The sequence below is a fragment of the Phyllopteryx taeniolatus genome, chromosome 13, assembly GCF_024500385.1.
Source record: "Phyllopteryx taeniolatus isolate TA_2022b chromosome 13, UOR_Ptae_1.2, whole genome shotgun sequence".
Taxonomy (NCBI): Eukaryota; Metazoa; Chordata; class Actinopteri; order Syngnathiformes; family Syngnathidae; genus Phyllopteryx; species Phyllopteryx taeniolatus.
In genome coordinates this window covers 5,315,560-5,331,672 of record NC_084514.1, presented here as the reverse complement: position 1 = coordinate 5,331,672, position 16,113 = coordinate 5,315,560, and the positions used below count along the sequence as shown (strand labels likewise).

Below are 16,113 nucleotides of genomic sequence, written 5' to 3'. Positions count from 1 at the left end.
ATATACAGTACTGTATATTCAACTGTAAAAAAAAAATAAATACACGAAAGCAAAAGAGTTACCGTACTTTCTCTGATTTTGCTATTTATAGGTACATTATTAAGTTTGCGTAAAATGAACATTTTTGTTTTGGTCTACGAGTTTAGTACTGACAACATGACTCTCAAATTCCAAATACAAATATTGTCACGCAGAAAATGAAAAATGGTCAAAATTCTCACAAAATATTCATAAGCCTCGTGAGATTTCTCGAAGTCTTGCAAAATATTTAGAAGTCTCAGGAATTATAATGAGGTCTTACGAGATTTACCAACACCAAATGAAATATTTTCAAGTTTCTCATGAAAGATTAGAAATTCTCGAGAGAAGTGTCATGGAATAGTCTAAAGTCTGACGAAATGTTTTGAAGTCTCATGAGATGTGTTACAGTCCCAGAATATTCTGAAGTCTTAAGAAATATTTTGAAATCTCACAAGATTTGTCAAAGATTCGTGAAATATTCTGAAGTCTGGTAGGCTTTGCCAAAGTCTCAAAATATTCGGAAGTGTTTGTGTTTAAAAGTGTTTGGCACTAGATATCGCATTTGATCACTTTTAACTGCTTTATGCTTTGTGCTTTAACCTTACTGACAAATTCACATCATTTACATTCAGCGTCATATTACAGAGGTGTAACCGAAATTTGAATCGATTCTAATTTGCATGGCGGAATCTTCACGCTGTTTGCGTCGCTTCATCACCACCACCCAAGCTCCCGACACCTCGGCTCACCTCGCGAGCACACAGCAGTAACAATCTCATTTACCGCCCCATTAATCACTAGAATTCTCGACATCGTGTGTGTGTGTGTGTGTGTTTGTGTGTGCGCGTAAAGCAGAGAAGCTAAGCGAGGCGCGTGTCAGTGACAGTGAACCTTCTTTGCATTATAAAAGCACTCAGGCTGATGACTCAAAGTGAACATGCAGGTCCAACATAAATTATTGGCTGCGCTTGTTTCCATTAAGTATAAGGATGTGACTGATTCAGCCAACGGACATTGTATTTCACTGATTACATTTATCAAATATGAATGGATCGTAAAGGAGGAGAGCGGGTAATTGGGGGAAAAAAATGTCAATCTGTTTGTGCTTAACATGGAAATAAATATGAGCCCCCCCCCCCCCCCCCCCAAAAAAAAAAGAATCTGTGAATAGGTGAATTCACAAATGTTGGGTGTTCACTGTATCTTTTAACATTCAACTTTTGTCATTTCTTAAAATTTTAATTTAAGGTAATAAATAATAATCTGCGGCACGGTGACCGACTGGTTAGAGCGCCTGCCTCACAGTTCTGAGGACTGGGGTTCAAATCCCAGCCCCGCCTTTGTGGAGTTCGCATATTCTCCCCGTGCCTGCGTGGATTTTCTTCGGGCACTCTGGTTTCCTCCTACACCCCAAAAACATGCATGGTAGGTCCCCTTGCCGGACTTTGGATTTCAGACCGGCGAATGAATTCCAGCTCTACTTTTAGATCTCTGATGCACCAATTTAGCAGGAATACAGTATGAAAGGTTTCACACCTACAGTAAGAAATCGGTGTTGGTAACATCATGTGGTAGTCGTACACTGCACAAAGCGGATGATGGACAAACTCCAAATTCTCCAAATGATCTTGGCTCTCGACCTTCAGTTTGTAAATCTACACAATAGATATGCACTTTTTGTCCGTTTCTGTCCATCGAACACACCTTGGCACTACAGGGCCGGCCTTGACCTCCCCGCAGCCCTATGCTAATTCCGCTAATGGGCCCCCTTTAGCTGACCAATGAGCCATTTCTAGAACCATTTGTCACACCTGGAATACTACTTCTTCCGCTGCGAAGCTCTCTCATTTAAAACACTGTGTCGCCTCCTTGTCCTAAAGGAGACTGGCTGAAGGCTGTTACTAATGCACAACAAATAAGTGCACATTGGAAGCTGGCAGCGAAGGGGGCAGGAGCTCAGAACAAATGGCAACGAATAAAATCTCACAAGCAACTAGGCAGACGGGAACAAAGCACATAAAACAGAAAACGATAAAACTGCAACAAAAAAATAAATAAATAAAACAATTGACACCAAACCAAAAAGTGATTTGAATTTGTAACACTAGAATTGTAACTTTTTACACCAAGCACCACCTCAAAAAATACTTGGCTCTCCAAGTACCACTATATTAACCACCATTAACATACAGTAGCCTAGTAGGCTCCATCGGTGAGGCGAAAATATAGGGGAGGGGGGGGGGGGGGGAAACTGTACTTAAATAATGACTCAATGAAAATGTTTTTTACATAAAAGTTAAATAAAAAAATGTACCTAAATAACCATTATGAAAGAGTAAGTGCAAAAGTATTGTCCCTTGAAGTTAAATACAACTGAAATGTACTCAAGAAGGGTAATTTACTGGATTCAACATTTTTTTCAAGCCACTGTATTTATTATATGATGCGCAGTTTGAGAATTTAATTCAGTGATTCTGTCATGTAACCAATAGAGGGAGCCCACGTACCACTAGTGGTACTTGGAACACACTGCGATAACCACTGGACTATATCATTACTTCAAGCCGAAAATATGCCACGAACTATGGTCCCAAAAGACTAATATAATTTCAAACTCATTTTACAATATTACCCCTAAAAATGTATTTGTGGAAGCCATTTGGCTTCCACACTCCACAAAGACTCTTCGGAACTCCACAAAGACTCTTCGGAACAACCCAAGCTACTTTGCTCCCGCCACGATATATATAGCTTGTCTCTCAGTCAGGATATACTGTACTACTTTCCTATTGCAAGATATGTGGGAGATTACTGTACACAACAACAATTTTTATAGGGTTTCTTAGGACAGCAGTGACTTAACGCGCTGTAGTCCAACTTGCAATTGCGCCAGAGAACCACAAATACGAATGAAGGCGCCCAAGTTTTTCAAGGTTGCAGCAATTTGATGTTGCGCCCACCCAATCAAAAAGTATATTGGTATCAGTGATACTGGGCCTGTATTTACTTGTGTGATTCATTTTGGTCAAATTTTAATACCTCAGGGATGTTTGGCTTCCCATCAAGATTTGCATGTATAAAGTGTATTTTTAAAAAAAAACAACAACAAAAAAAACATCTCAAGTCATGTCCAAAGTTCATTTCAGACGCAAGGACACGCGCAAATGTTTACGTGCGAGTTGTTTTTTTCCTTCCCATTCCCAGGCCTGCAGTTTATCTCACTTTTATCCGTGAAGGAAGTTGTTTTTTTTTTGGGCCCAGAGCCAAAGATTACCAAACAGACGCAAACAGAAAAAGATCCACTGCCAGATAATGCGTCAACACCGCAAACATCAAACCAAAAGGAAGTGGTTTACAAGTTTATTTTCCAGAAACGCACAAGTATAGCAAATTATTGATCTGGAGATCAACCCTATATGATGCATGTACACACACAAACACACACACACACACACACACAGATAATCTTACACTTAAGACTATGTGAGTCCCGGGATGCTCATGTCATGGAAACAATGAGTCTTAACCCGGGAACAATGAGTCCCTGCAACTTATCACCACGGAATACAGATACAGTAATCCTACGCTATATCACGGTTCTTGCTTCGCAGTCCTGCTATATTGCAGATTTTTACTACAGGTGTTCCTCTATTTTTTTATACTGTTTGTACAATATTTTTGTGTTATCCATTGCTCTTGTTCCGTCTCAGTATATTGTATGTGTTTAGGCCAGTCATGATAGCAATTTTTTAGGACGATATATTTTCCCCAAAACTATCACGATAAACAATAGTATCAATGATGTTTTTTTTATGCCACTGATATAATGATATTAGAGCGTAATATTTCAACAACATCCTTTTTAAGAACAATTTACTTTTAATTCTTATTCAAGTAGCATTGAAACATTGACATTTCTAATGTGGAACAGTAAATAAATATCTTAGATCAAAAAATATAAATAAAACAGACTCAGGGTGTGTTCCTAAAAAATTCACTTCTCCAATCATTAAAATTTGGTACAGAGGTATAAACAGTCATTAATGCCTTAACAGGCAATATACTGCCAATCAAGTTACCAGTTGGTTAAGAAAAAATGCCGAGTAGTAACATTAATAAGATCACAACAAGTAGATCAAAGCAACCTGTTTTGATTCAAGATTTGTACTAATTTCAAAAGTCTGCAGCCTTTCTTTAAATGCTCATTTGTTAACATGTTCAATGGCTGCGTCTAATAACGCTATACTGTATATAATGCCAGCATATGGGCGCCATATTCACGTTTGTATTTGCATTGTTCGGCGAAGGGTCCTATAATTGCAAGCTGACAGGAAACAAGAGATGTCCCACCGTCTTTTTTGTTCCCAGCTGAAGAAATTGGGTGGGATGGTTGCATTTAAAATTATATTTTGTTACTTTGAGGTTGTGTGTTGTCTGTGTTGCGACTTCACACAAATTCGACATACCAGCTCGTCGGTGTTAGCGGGATAGGTCGCGTTTATCTGGCTTGAAACCAAAATGTTCCCTCATCGTCACATTGGCATTAGGCTTTGGAACTAATTCCATTAACTGTGCAGCTACTGGCTTGCTGTCAGAAAACGTACCTTTGATTACCCGAGCGGACATGCGTGCGCACAAAGGCATGCACACGGCCAACAGATGGAGGGTCCCCGCTCTTCACTCTCTCATTGGTTTAGAGAGTTGTGTGTCTGCTCTCAAGTCGCAGATATGTTGCCCCCAAGAGGGGGTCACAGGGCGGGAGCACTGTGGGGGGTGTCCTGCCTAAAACACAAGTGGGATTCATAATAACGTCTCAACTCCTCTCTCGGCTCATCTGTATGCAACTATATGAGTCGTTCCACACAGAGGATAAAGAATATATGACTGAGCGTACTGTTATATAGTCTTTCTACATGTTGCACCACTGTAGTATTATATCATTCTCCTGAAAAAAAAATGTCAAAAGATGACGACGATATTCGAGTAACATTACAACTTTTTTCTAAAGAAACTTTTCTCCTGTACGGTGAGCGGAGTAATGCCATTCTAGTGATCTTTGTACAGGCGGAGAGTGTATTTTCCTTCCCTCTCTCCCGACCTGCTGTAAATCCATTTGTTTCAAGGAGACTTATTGGAATTAGAAGAGTGTGAGGCGGGCTGACAAAGATCAAGTGAGCGAGAGAGCTCGGGGGCCCGCGTGCGCTCACGTAATAGCTAAACGCACCTCAGACACGTCGGAGCACGGAAAGACTGAGATGAGAGGAAGCGAGGAGACAAAAAGCTGTTCCCCACTGTAATTACTTTCATTTCATGGCCTCTCGCACGAACACACGCAGACTCATTAGGGTTATTGCTCTTTGGTACCGCCTGTAGAGATCGCAGGTGCGCACAGAGCCACAAATAAATGAACTTTTCATTATGGGCTCTATGCCTCTGTCTTACCAAGGAGTAACAGAGCCACACTGGAAGAAAAAAAAAAAAAAGTCCAAATCTTATGTCAATAACAGCTGTAATTTCTTGAGAACATAGTAACATGGAAAAGGTCATTTAAAGATTTTTACATTATCAGGAGACTGAAAGAGTAGTAAAGGTGCCAAAGGTCATTTAAAGATTTTTACATTATCAGGAGACTGAAAGAGTAGTAAAGGTGTCATATTTGACCAAACCAACTTTTTCTCGTATTCGGGATGTAATACTGGCTCTATGATGCCTCAGTAAACATTTGAAATTTGAATTAAAATCATCCACGCATTCCAGACGTTTTTCTGCCGTGAGGTTCAGGTCATTCGACTTTCTCGAGTTTATCTACATTACTAGCGAAGATCTCCGCCTACCTCTCCACTCCTGAGCCAGCGCTGTCAACATAACAAACACGTGTGCTCTCACAAGTGGGTCGTCTACATGAAGGGATACCTGAAATGCACAATTGCAATGGGATGAAAAACATTGATAACCACCTTAATTACACCTTATTAAAATGATGAGATATGTTAAAGAGACTATGGGGAAAAAAATAATAAATATTATAAAAAGTGATGGTGTCCCTGATAGGAAATGTGTTCCCAAAACCTGCGCTAGAAGAAAAGAAAACAGTGGAGGTCTTAAGAGCCAAAATATGGGACCTCTAAAACAATGAAAACATTATTTTGAGGCAAATATCAAAACTTTACAGTTTTCTTAATAGAAAAATATCACCATTATTATTATTATTATTAATTATTATTGTTGTTGTTGTTTTTGTTGGGAAAAGAAAAAAATAATTGTTGTTTGGAAAAAGTAACATTTGAAAACAAATTTAATAATACAATGGGAAAATAATTTTTGGGGGGAAAAATGTAAACTTACAAGAGAAAGAAGTTATATTAATAGTAATAATAAAATAAAAAGAAAAAAATGTGTTCAATAAAAGTCACATTCCAAAAAAAGGTCAAATAGGATAAAAATATATTTTTTTCAGGCAAAATGTGCAACATAAGAAAAAAAGTGAAAATTCTCATCCATCCATCCATCCATCCATTTTCTGAGCCGCTTCTCCTCACTAGGGTCACGGGCGTGCTGGAGCCTATCCCAGCTATCATCGGGCAGTAGGCGGGGTACACCCTGAACTGGTCGCCAGCCAATCGCAGGGCACATACAAACAAATAACCATTCACACACAGATTCACACCTACGGGCGATTTAGAGTTGTCAATTAACCTACCATGCATGTTTTTGGGATGTGGGAGGAAACCGGAGTTCCCGGAGAAAACCCACACAGGCACGGGGAGAACATGCAAACTCCACACAGGCGGGGCCGGGGATTCAACCCCGGTCCTCAGAACTGTGAGGCAGACGCCCTAACCAGTCCTCCACCGTGCCGCCGTCAAAATTCTCATTGTTAGGAAAAAAAAAGTTGTAATCTTATTATAGAAATGCTCTAATTTTTCAAGAAATAAGTCTTTTTTTAAGTTTTAATCTAACAAGAGAAGAGTATGGTATTGAATTTTAATTATTGCGTGTATTTGCATTATTTTCTTGGTAAAGGCAGAATTTTGATTCCACCTCATCTTGTGTCCAGTGAGGAGACAGAGTCAAGCTTGTACCTACAGGAGGTTCAAATTATTGATGGTTCTACAGTGTTGCATGCAAGGACACCAAGTTATGACACTTTATATCACCTCTGTCACTAAGGCCGTTCCGTTAGCAGTGTGTGACATCCCAAGGCTTCCACACCTTGTCCCCGCCATCGTTCAAAGTTTTCCCTCTCTTGCGGGTTTTCACTCGGGAGATGAATGCCGATATTTAACGGCAGCTCGGAAACGCCATCAAATGGTCCTTGAGTGTCAGACAGTAGGCACAGAAGCTCAGCGGAGAAAGAGAGAGCGAAGAAACGAGAATGGGAGGCGGGAACGAGATAAGAGGGTTAACAAAGAGGCTGTCACGAGAAGGAGGTGCTTTTTCATTGTCTGGAGCATTTAATGAGCAGGAATTAAACAATGACAGCATGTAATAACCTGCGAGCGGCGACTGCGTCTGCTTAGTTGATACTCGGCTTGCTCGAGCGCACATGCGGGATGCTCATTTGCAGCCTTTAATAGACTTGAGGGGCTTAAAAAAAAGTAGAGAAAAAGCATCACACATTTATCACCAGGAAACACATAAACAGGATGCTGCCTTTAATTGTACTGTTTCCACAAAAAGTGGTGTTTACTCAACTGCAGATGGGGCAGGCCTTTATTTGTGCAAACCGTATTACCAGTATACTGTAGAGTGTTCCCCCGCAATACTGTAGTTTATCATTTTTTAAAGCGCTTTTTTAATGGGTTTTTACAGTATGCTGTGGTGTCTTGACTTACAAATGTAATTAATTCCGTGACCATGTACGTAACTCAAAACATGTCTCAAATCATCGTTCCCCAGTGACATGAACTGAAATGAATTAATCCATTCCAGCCGCACAAAAAAGAGACGTACAAAAAAAAATTCTATAAGAAAAACAGCACTCTCCAGTATTGTACTTTACAAAAACATAACATAATTAAATAGAAAGTAAAGAATTCAACAGTTTGTGAATCATGATTTTATGCTTTAATGCCCATCAACACTTTACTCCTTCTGTTGTCTTCTGTTATGATTTGACCACCGGGGGGCAGGATAATAGACATAATGCATGAGAAGATGGTCACAACTACGCAACTCGGTAAGCTGCAGTAATGTTTGTCATTTTTTGCAGAGGATAAAGAATATCCAGCATGACTGTGAGTAGAAAAAAAAAAAGCCCAATGTTTCTTCAATAAAGCCTTAATATGATGAGGGAAAACGTGGGCTCTTTCAAGAAAAAAAAATACTTTTTAAAAAAAAAAGAAAAGAGAAAAGTAAATCAGCTTCAGCTTCCTCCTACATGTCAAAAACATGCATGTTAGGATCATTGACCAAATTGTCCATAGAAGTGAGTGTGAGACTAGTTATTTGTCTTGATGTGTCCTGTGATTGACCAGCGACTTTCGCCCAAAGTCAGCTAGACTAGATCAGCTCACCCATGACCCAAATGAGGAGAAGCGTGATAGAAAATGGAGGGCTAAATGGAAGTTTAATGGGAAACAATATTTAAGTGATTACATTTGATATCAAAAGTGCCTTATTAAAAGGTCTGCTTCACTGTGTAACCATTTCATGTTCCATTAGATACTACTTTAGTGAATTTTGGCTTTGGTCCATTGATGAATGATTATGGTTAAAAAAATAAAATGAAAAGTGCGTTGTGCGTTATGAATCACCAGTCTCTCTTTTTAGTGGAATAAATCGCACAATAAAAAGAAGAGACTGTATGAAGGGGTTGACTTTGATTCAGCATCACAACACTCACTCCATCAAAAGTTTATTCGAAATCAGGAAATGCTTACTAAAGAAAAGTTGCTGAAAATTACACACAATTGCATCCACCCATCCATTTTCTATAGTCTATCTTCTCTTCATCATGATCTGAAGCCTATCTTCGCCAAGGTATCTGGTCGCCAGCCAATCGCAGGGAACATATACAGTCGAGAAATAACCATTCACATTCACGCCTTTGGACAATTGTGGAGTCTTCAATTAACCCAAGAAACATGTTTTGAGGATGTGATGTTCAAACAGAGATTCTAACCCAGATATTGTGATGGTGAGGCAGACATGCGAACCCATAGCCTAGCACATTACGTACCAGCTATTGAAAAAATATAAGGCCTGGCAGATGAGGCAAAAGTACTCACACTCTGTACTTAAGACTTAATACTTTTTTTTTTAATTCAATCGACTACAGGTTATAGGTCACATTAATGGTGAAAAGTTTTGAAATGATTTATCTTTTTGTTAAAACAAAAACCAGCCTTCTCAAAATATCAACACGCCTTCCTTTATTCTCACGCATTTTGTTCTCTTTATTGCAATCTGCTTCTTCCTTGACAATCACAACATGTTTTTGTGGTTCAATTAAACACAAATAAAATTCAGTACACTGTATGTAGAGCCTCAAAGCCGATACTGGGTTGCAATTTTTACGTTGCAGTGTGTCGCTAGATGTGCGGTGCTCAATCGCTTGCTGTGCGGTAAAGAGTCTGTCAGCTGTAGTTTTTTTCACGATGGTCCACCTCAGTCTCGTTTGGCCGTGTTGCTTGGTGTGTGGCGAGTTTAAGACCCCAAGACCTCATTCAATCAAGATCTCAACCATGGTTGATGTTACCTCTCTCTGTTTACATCATTTTTCTATTGTTTTGTCATTCGTGGAGTTGAAAAAAGTCTATTATGACAACGTAAGGAGTAGAAAGTAGAGATATGTTTTCAAATACAGGAAGTAAAAGTCAAAGTCATCTGAAAAATAAATAATAGTAGACCACAGGTACCTGAAAAATCTACTTACAAGTTACTTGAGTACAGTAACGAAGTATTTGTCCTCGGCTACTTTCCACCAGTGATGCCCAGCTGCATCAAACGCTCCGGCAATGTGTGAAATTCCTTGTGATGTCATCACGTTACTGAGCGAGCAAGCCTCTCACAAACAACCTTAGCTCACCACAGTGTGCTGATGAGTCTCATCCTCCATGTCTGATGCTCGCTGAGCAGTAAAACGGGCTCCCCCCATTGGTCGCCGCGCATTCTAGCTGATTCCAATTAGATGTCGGCGGTCAATAATATCGCCAAGCCACACTGCTTTCATGCCGCAGGAGAAGAAGAGGAGCGGCAGTGAACAAAAGGCCCCCATTGAGGAAGCTTCTCATCTAGGGAGGGAAATCTTCACCGGTGAGCATGCTGGGAAAAAGACACAAGGAGATGATGAGGCAGAGCTTGTCGTCCATTGTTGGGCTTGAAAACTGTGATTGGACCTAAAGAGCAAAACAGTAAGGCCTCATCTGTTGTTCTCGGCGGGTAGCCCCGTAACATTTTATGTTCTCCATTTGAGTAGAAAATTACCAGTTGTGAGGCGGTCGGGCGCCAGCAAAAACAAAAAAATAAAATGATCCCAAACATCCATCCATCCATTTTCCACAGCGCTTGTCTTCATTAGGGACAGCTGGAGCTGGAGCTGGAGACTATGCCAGCTGAGGACTGATCGCCAGCCAGTCACAGGGCAAATGGCTTTTTCATGTGGCCAGATAATCCTGTCTTTGTCTGGAGATTTGGTGAAGCAGCATGTGGTACATTATCCAAGGCTACTAAGCTCTGTCCCACTGTAACTGTAATTGTTTATGATCACAAGGCGCTCAAGGTTTAGCATAAGTGCGACAGTCAGAAGACCTTGAAGAGAGGACTTGGTTGACGAGGTTCCCGACATACCAGCGGACACTCTGTAGTATTATACTTAAGTATATGTTTAAATACTTGTGAAAAAAAGACTGGTAAAAGTAGTACTGATTCAACTCTTGCACTTAAAGTAAAAAAGTACAGACTGAAATATACTGAAGTAGAAAAGTACAAAGGAATTGTTACCGTCAATTACATACAAAATGATTTACATAATGTTATTATGTATTAATTATTATGTAATTATTTACATACAAAGTGCTCGTATTTGACAAGAAAAGAAATCACGTTTTAATAAACCAAAAACTAGCTAGCTAGCATTGGGTTAACTATGCTATCGAAACAGCGTGTCCCCATAGCTCTGCTGACATTGTGAACAAACTAACAACAACAAAAAAACTAAATTAGCTTAGATACCAACTTTAAAAAATGACATCTTTTAATTCACCACAAATTATTCTTGTAGCTGACAGCATTAAACAAACATGGATGGGGAATATCTTCTTTTCTGAATGAATTGCGTCACTGTCGTTAATGCTCCCCATTTCTCCTTCCTCCATGTCGCTGCTGTCACAGTGGTGCCTTGAGATAAGAGTTCAGTTTGTTCTGTGACCTCGCTTTTATATCAAAACCCTTGTATCTAAAATCATCTTTCCCCACTGAAATGGATAGGAATGCCTTTAATCCATTCCTGGCTCCCTCCCAAAGGAAAAAAAAAAAGCATTTTTCTTATGCGCTTTTTAATGAGAAAAATAGCACTCTATAATATTAAATTTCATAAAAACATACAGTAATGACAAAATTAAAGTAAATAAAAAATAAACGTTTTTTTTTTTTTTACTTTCTCATTCATTGCACATAGTGCTCATTCTGATGGGCCTTCCTTGGACACCTGGGGATAGTACTATGGGTTGATGACATGGTGGTATACAATTTTTTGGGTTCAAACCATCATGTCATCAACCCGTAGTTATGCTAGTTATCAGTTCTTTTCCGGGTTTGGTCACGTGACTTTCACCATGCAAGCGGGAGAACTGTTTTGACTTTAATTTCGGTCGACAGCAGAGGGAAATATTGTCAAACATGGCGGCCCCCTGAGATGAATGAAAATTGATGAATGAATCTATTTAATTCTTATTCCATGAATGCAATATCAATCAGAATACTGTGTTTAGACAAGTGGGGGCACATACAATGTCTTATTACTTAAAACAAATTCATTTAGGGTTTAGTTCCCCCTTAAGTGGTTGTAAAGCTAGGACCTCCTGTAAACGTCTCCTCTGTACAAATTCTCCATTTTGCAAGGAATAAACTAGAGAGACAACTCTTGGTCTTTTACAGTGTCCATCCATCCATTTTCTGAGCCACTTCTCCCCACTAGGGTCGCGGGCGCGCTGGAGCACCCTGGACTGGTTGCCAGCCAATCGCAGGGCACATACAAACAAACAACCATTCGCACTCACATTCCCACCTATGGGCAATTTAGAGTCTTCAATCAACCTACCATGCATGTTTTTGGGATGTGGGAGGAAACCGGAGTGCCCGGAGAAAACCCACGCAGGCACGGGGAGAACATGCAAACTCCATACAGGCGGGGGCCGGGGATCGAACCCCGGACCTCAGAACTGTGAGGCAGACGCTCTAACCAGTCGTCCACCGTGCCGCCCTTTTACAGTGTATTAGAAAATATTGCCACAAGTGTGAAAGAGCAGATGTTGGGAATATCATTAAAGTATATGGACTTCAACATTAATCAAATATGGATGGCATGTGTTGTTGCCTCACAGCATGAAGTCAAAAGATGCAACAACATTGTGACTGCGCTGAAACGGGTCAAGCGGAGTGCAGTGGCTGTGAGGTCGGAGGTGCATAAGTGAGGTGATGCAGCTTGTATGGAAACACACCGCCCCCGAGAGAGAACGTGTCTTAGCGTGGGCGAATGAGAGCTTATCGTTCACCGTTAATAGAGCAGTGCTTTGACACTCAGGTGATGCCAAAGCAAAGCATTCTGGGTGAGGGGGGAGTGGGGGGAATATGCAAGACCAGGTTATCTGCAAACAACAAAGTGGAAATTGGGAGTTTTTGTTGCATTGTAACATTATCACTGTAGAGGGTATTTTTGGCAAGGAGGGTATCAAAATAATGGCTGCCGTGGCACTGTTGGCAACTTGGCACACTACCTCGGAGTATGAAAAAAATGTGAGCGTGTGTGTAGAACCTTTACAAAGAATGATCTCCACATGAGATGTTCAAAAAGTTGGTCAAGGAAGAAATGTGTGTGTACATTACAAAAATTGGACTAAGTGACAGCAAAATCAACGAACAGTCACAGACTGAAAGAAACAAGGGAACTAAATACAAGCTAACTGATGAGACAACGAGGCACACATGGACAAGACACAAGTGACTGGAGGGAGCTAATTGGTGGAACAGGGCTAACGAGAACAGGCGGAAACAAAAACCTAACGAGCAAGACAAGATATAAACATGGGTCACAAGAAAAGACAACATGAAACAAAACTAAATATAATCTAAACAAAAACAGATCATGACAAATTGGTCCACTTACGCCCATCAAGACAGCGTGTGTGTGCATGTCTGTGTGTGTGTGTGTGTGTGTGAGAGAGAGAGAGAGAGAGAGAGAGCACTAAACGGGTGGCTAATGTGAGCTCCGAGGCAGAGTCAGTGACTTTCTACTCCTGATAATCTGGATTAAAAACCTGTGGGACAGCAGCATTAAACACTGCTGGTTGAGCAGCACACACACACACACACACACACACACCTACACACACACAATTGATACTGTGTGTATATATATGTTTGGATATATATATATATATATATATATATAAATGGTTCAAAGTGGACGGGCCCAGATGGGGTATGAAGTTTGATTGGATTGTGGTCAAGAGATTTTTCTCTTAAACTGAGATTACTTTGCCATCCAACATTTTGCAGGGAAATCCCAGTGACGGGCAGTTTTGAAAGACTTCTCACCCTACCTTGCAGCTTCGGTCTTTTCTTTTTTTCCCTTTAACTTTGTTATTAAATCCGACTGATTGTGTTTGCCGTTACCCCTCGATAATCCATTCATCTCTCTTCTGTTTTAATCTATTCCACTGTATTTCAATCTGACCTACGCTGATTATTTCACATGATTTGTTTCCATGACCAATCTATTTGGTTGGGTTTATTTGGGGGAAATGTCAATGTTTAGTATTGAGTTTAATTCATGTTTGAGCTCGACCCTTCTGTCCATTTTCAGCAGCGTTTGTCCTCATTAGGGTCGCAAGTGAGTTTTGACATCCTGGAACCGCAAGCCACCGAAGGATAATTAATTTAGAGTCCTCACTGAACCTAACATGCTTGTTTTGGAATGTGGGAGATTCAAACCCCAAAACTGTGAGGCAGACACGGAACCCACAGCTACACCATGCTAGTGATCCCAAGCAAACCTGCCATATTCCTATCAAACGTTTGTGTTCTGAAACGTTACAAAACAGGCTGCTACATGTGATTGTCTTGAGACTTGAAGCACAGTAATAGCAGACATTTTCTTGACTCGACTCTACTGTGAGCAATACAGCTTTTCAAAGATAGCTTCTTTTTTTTTTTTTTTTTTGTAGCCAGTGTACTAATCTCGGTATTAGTTGTGTGCAAGTAGGACTACCCGACACAAGATAAGAGCGCACAATGGGTGGCGACAGGAGATGTGTGACAATTTTGTCAAAAAGCCTCGACGGGAATCCATAATGTTTACACTGGGACCACGGGACTGACGCTCTCCCCTACACCAAGATCGGGCCAGCTGAGTGGGTCACTGATTATCTGTCAGATGTGCGAGACCTGAAGGCCAATGAAGTCACAAGATAGGCCATTTGATTACATGCATCCCAATGAATATTTGCGAAGAGTTCTGAGTCCTGATGAATGGTTGAATGGTAAAACAATTTGTAGCAATTTAGTACTTTGCTGGTAAACATTTAACACATCCACAGAACACAGTATTGTAGAATGGACAAAACAAAGAATACAGTGTTCCCTGATTCGCTAATTTTTTTGGAGGAACTCATTGCTTGTGATTCTTTGTAAAACTCCCCTATTTGCTGTTTTTGTGTGCTTTCTAAAACACCCTAAGATGCCACAAGTTGACACCAAAGTCCTGTCGAATAGAACACTGAGGCTACTTTTCTTTTTGATGGGGCTTTTAATGAAAAAAATTTAAATGTTCTATAAGACAGGGCTTTGGTGCCATCTTGTCTTCAATTTTAGCCTAGGAGGCCGAAGAAGTTATGAGCTGTCGCCACATATACACACCAAATAATCTGTAAACCATTTCTTTTTAAGGCTAATAGTTGAAAGAGGAGATTGAATTGAAACTGTTCTGGGAACATAGTTTGTGGTATAATTGATTCTTTTCCATCAGTAATTGGCAAAGGACACAAAAATAGTGGTGCAAATACCTTAGACTGTATTTCCACAAATAATGGCCGGGGCCATTTATATACTCCGCTGCAGATTAGACTGTTATGGAAAAAATGCAGTCCAGAATCAAGGCATACTGGGCGGAACATAAACGAGGATTTACACAACATTGTAGCGACCACATGTCAAGAGTCTACCAGAAGGCTAATCGTCATTAAAGTGTCGTAAGATTATTTTTGTGTGAAGACATGCGATAAGACTACACTTGCTGTTGTTTTGTTTCTTATGAGGAAAAGCCTCCTCTCAAGGCGCAAAAGTCTTTTTTTCCCTATCAAATACTAGGAGTCATTGCTACGGTGTGCATGAGCTCAACACTGTATTATTTAATAACTAATCTGTAAAATAAAAATTTGCACTCTACCATCCTCAGCCCTCATCTCTACCGAAGGACACTTTCTTGATTGATGGCGGTCTGTACGCTGGCTAAGAGGCTGCAGGTGGAAACTGTTATCAGGTGAGGGCCGCAAGATTACCTTCAGCAGCTTTCCCGTCTTAAATCCTCCTAGGACACACAAACACACACACGTGCACACACTGCAACGCACACTAACTCATCCAGATGTTGATAGACAGCCACACAATTGTTTTCTCTTTTGGTTCCACCATATATCTCACTCTGATTTGTCTCTTTTTGATTTCCTCCAGGTCTGCCCTAAGTCAACAGCTTCAGGTCAACAATGTGAAAGTGAATGTTTACACAAGAAAAGAGCCTGCAACTCTGCTTTGGGAGCACTCCTTCCCATGAATTTATTTTAGGATGCAGTCAGTGTTCTTTAGCAAACATGTTGTATGTAAATGTTAAGAATCTTTTAAATGTGAGCATTAAATGCTGATACCAGAACATCA

The 16,113-nt window shown here is 40.3% G+C and overlaps 2 long non-coding RNA genes across 3 annotated transcripts in view; one reads left to right on the top strand and one right to left on the bottom strand.

Moving 5' to 3' along the window:
* Positions 1 to 10,842, bottom strand: part of LOC133488036 (uncharacterized) — a 26,665-nt gene extending 15,823 nt beyond the window's left edge. The window contains exons 1-6 of one of the 2 annotated variants that reach the window (XR_009791535.1): positions 10,450 to 10,842; positions 9,899 to 10,287; positions 7,515 to 7,608; positions 7,179 to 7,335; positions 5,856 to 5,934; positions 4,626 to 4,803 (exon numbers count right to left, since the gene is read on the bottom strand). This is a non-coding gene — a long non-coding RNA (uncharacterized LOC133488036). Of the gene's footprint in view, positions 1 to 4,625; positions 4,804 to 5,855; positions 5,935 to 7,178; positions 7,609 to 9,898; positions 10,288 to 10,449 lie in introns of both variants that reach the window. The other variant, XR_009791534.1, reaches the window with a different exon arrangement.
* On the top strand, positions 10,238 to 16,113 carry LOC133488037 (uncharacterized). Its single transcript, XR_009791536.1, has 3 exons — positions 10,238 to 10,376; positions 15,638 to 15,721; positions 15,913 to 16,113. It is a non-coding gene; the product is annotated as an uncharacterized LOC133488037 (long non-coding RNA).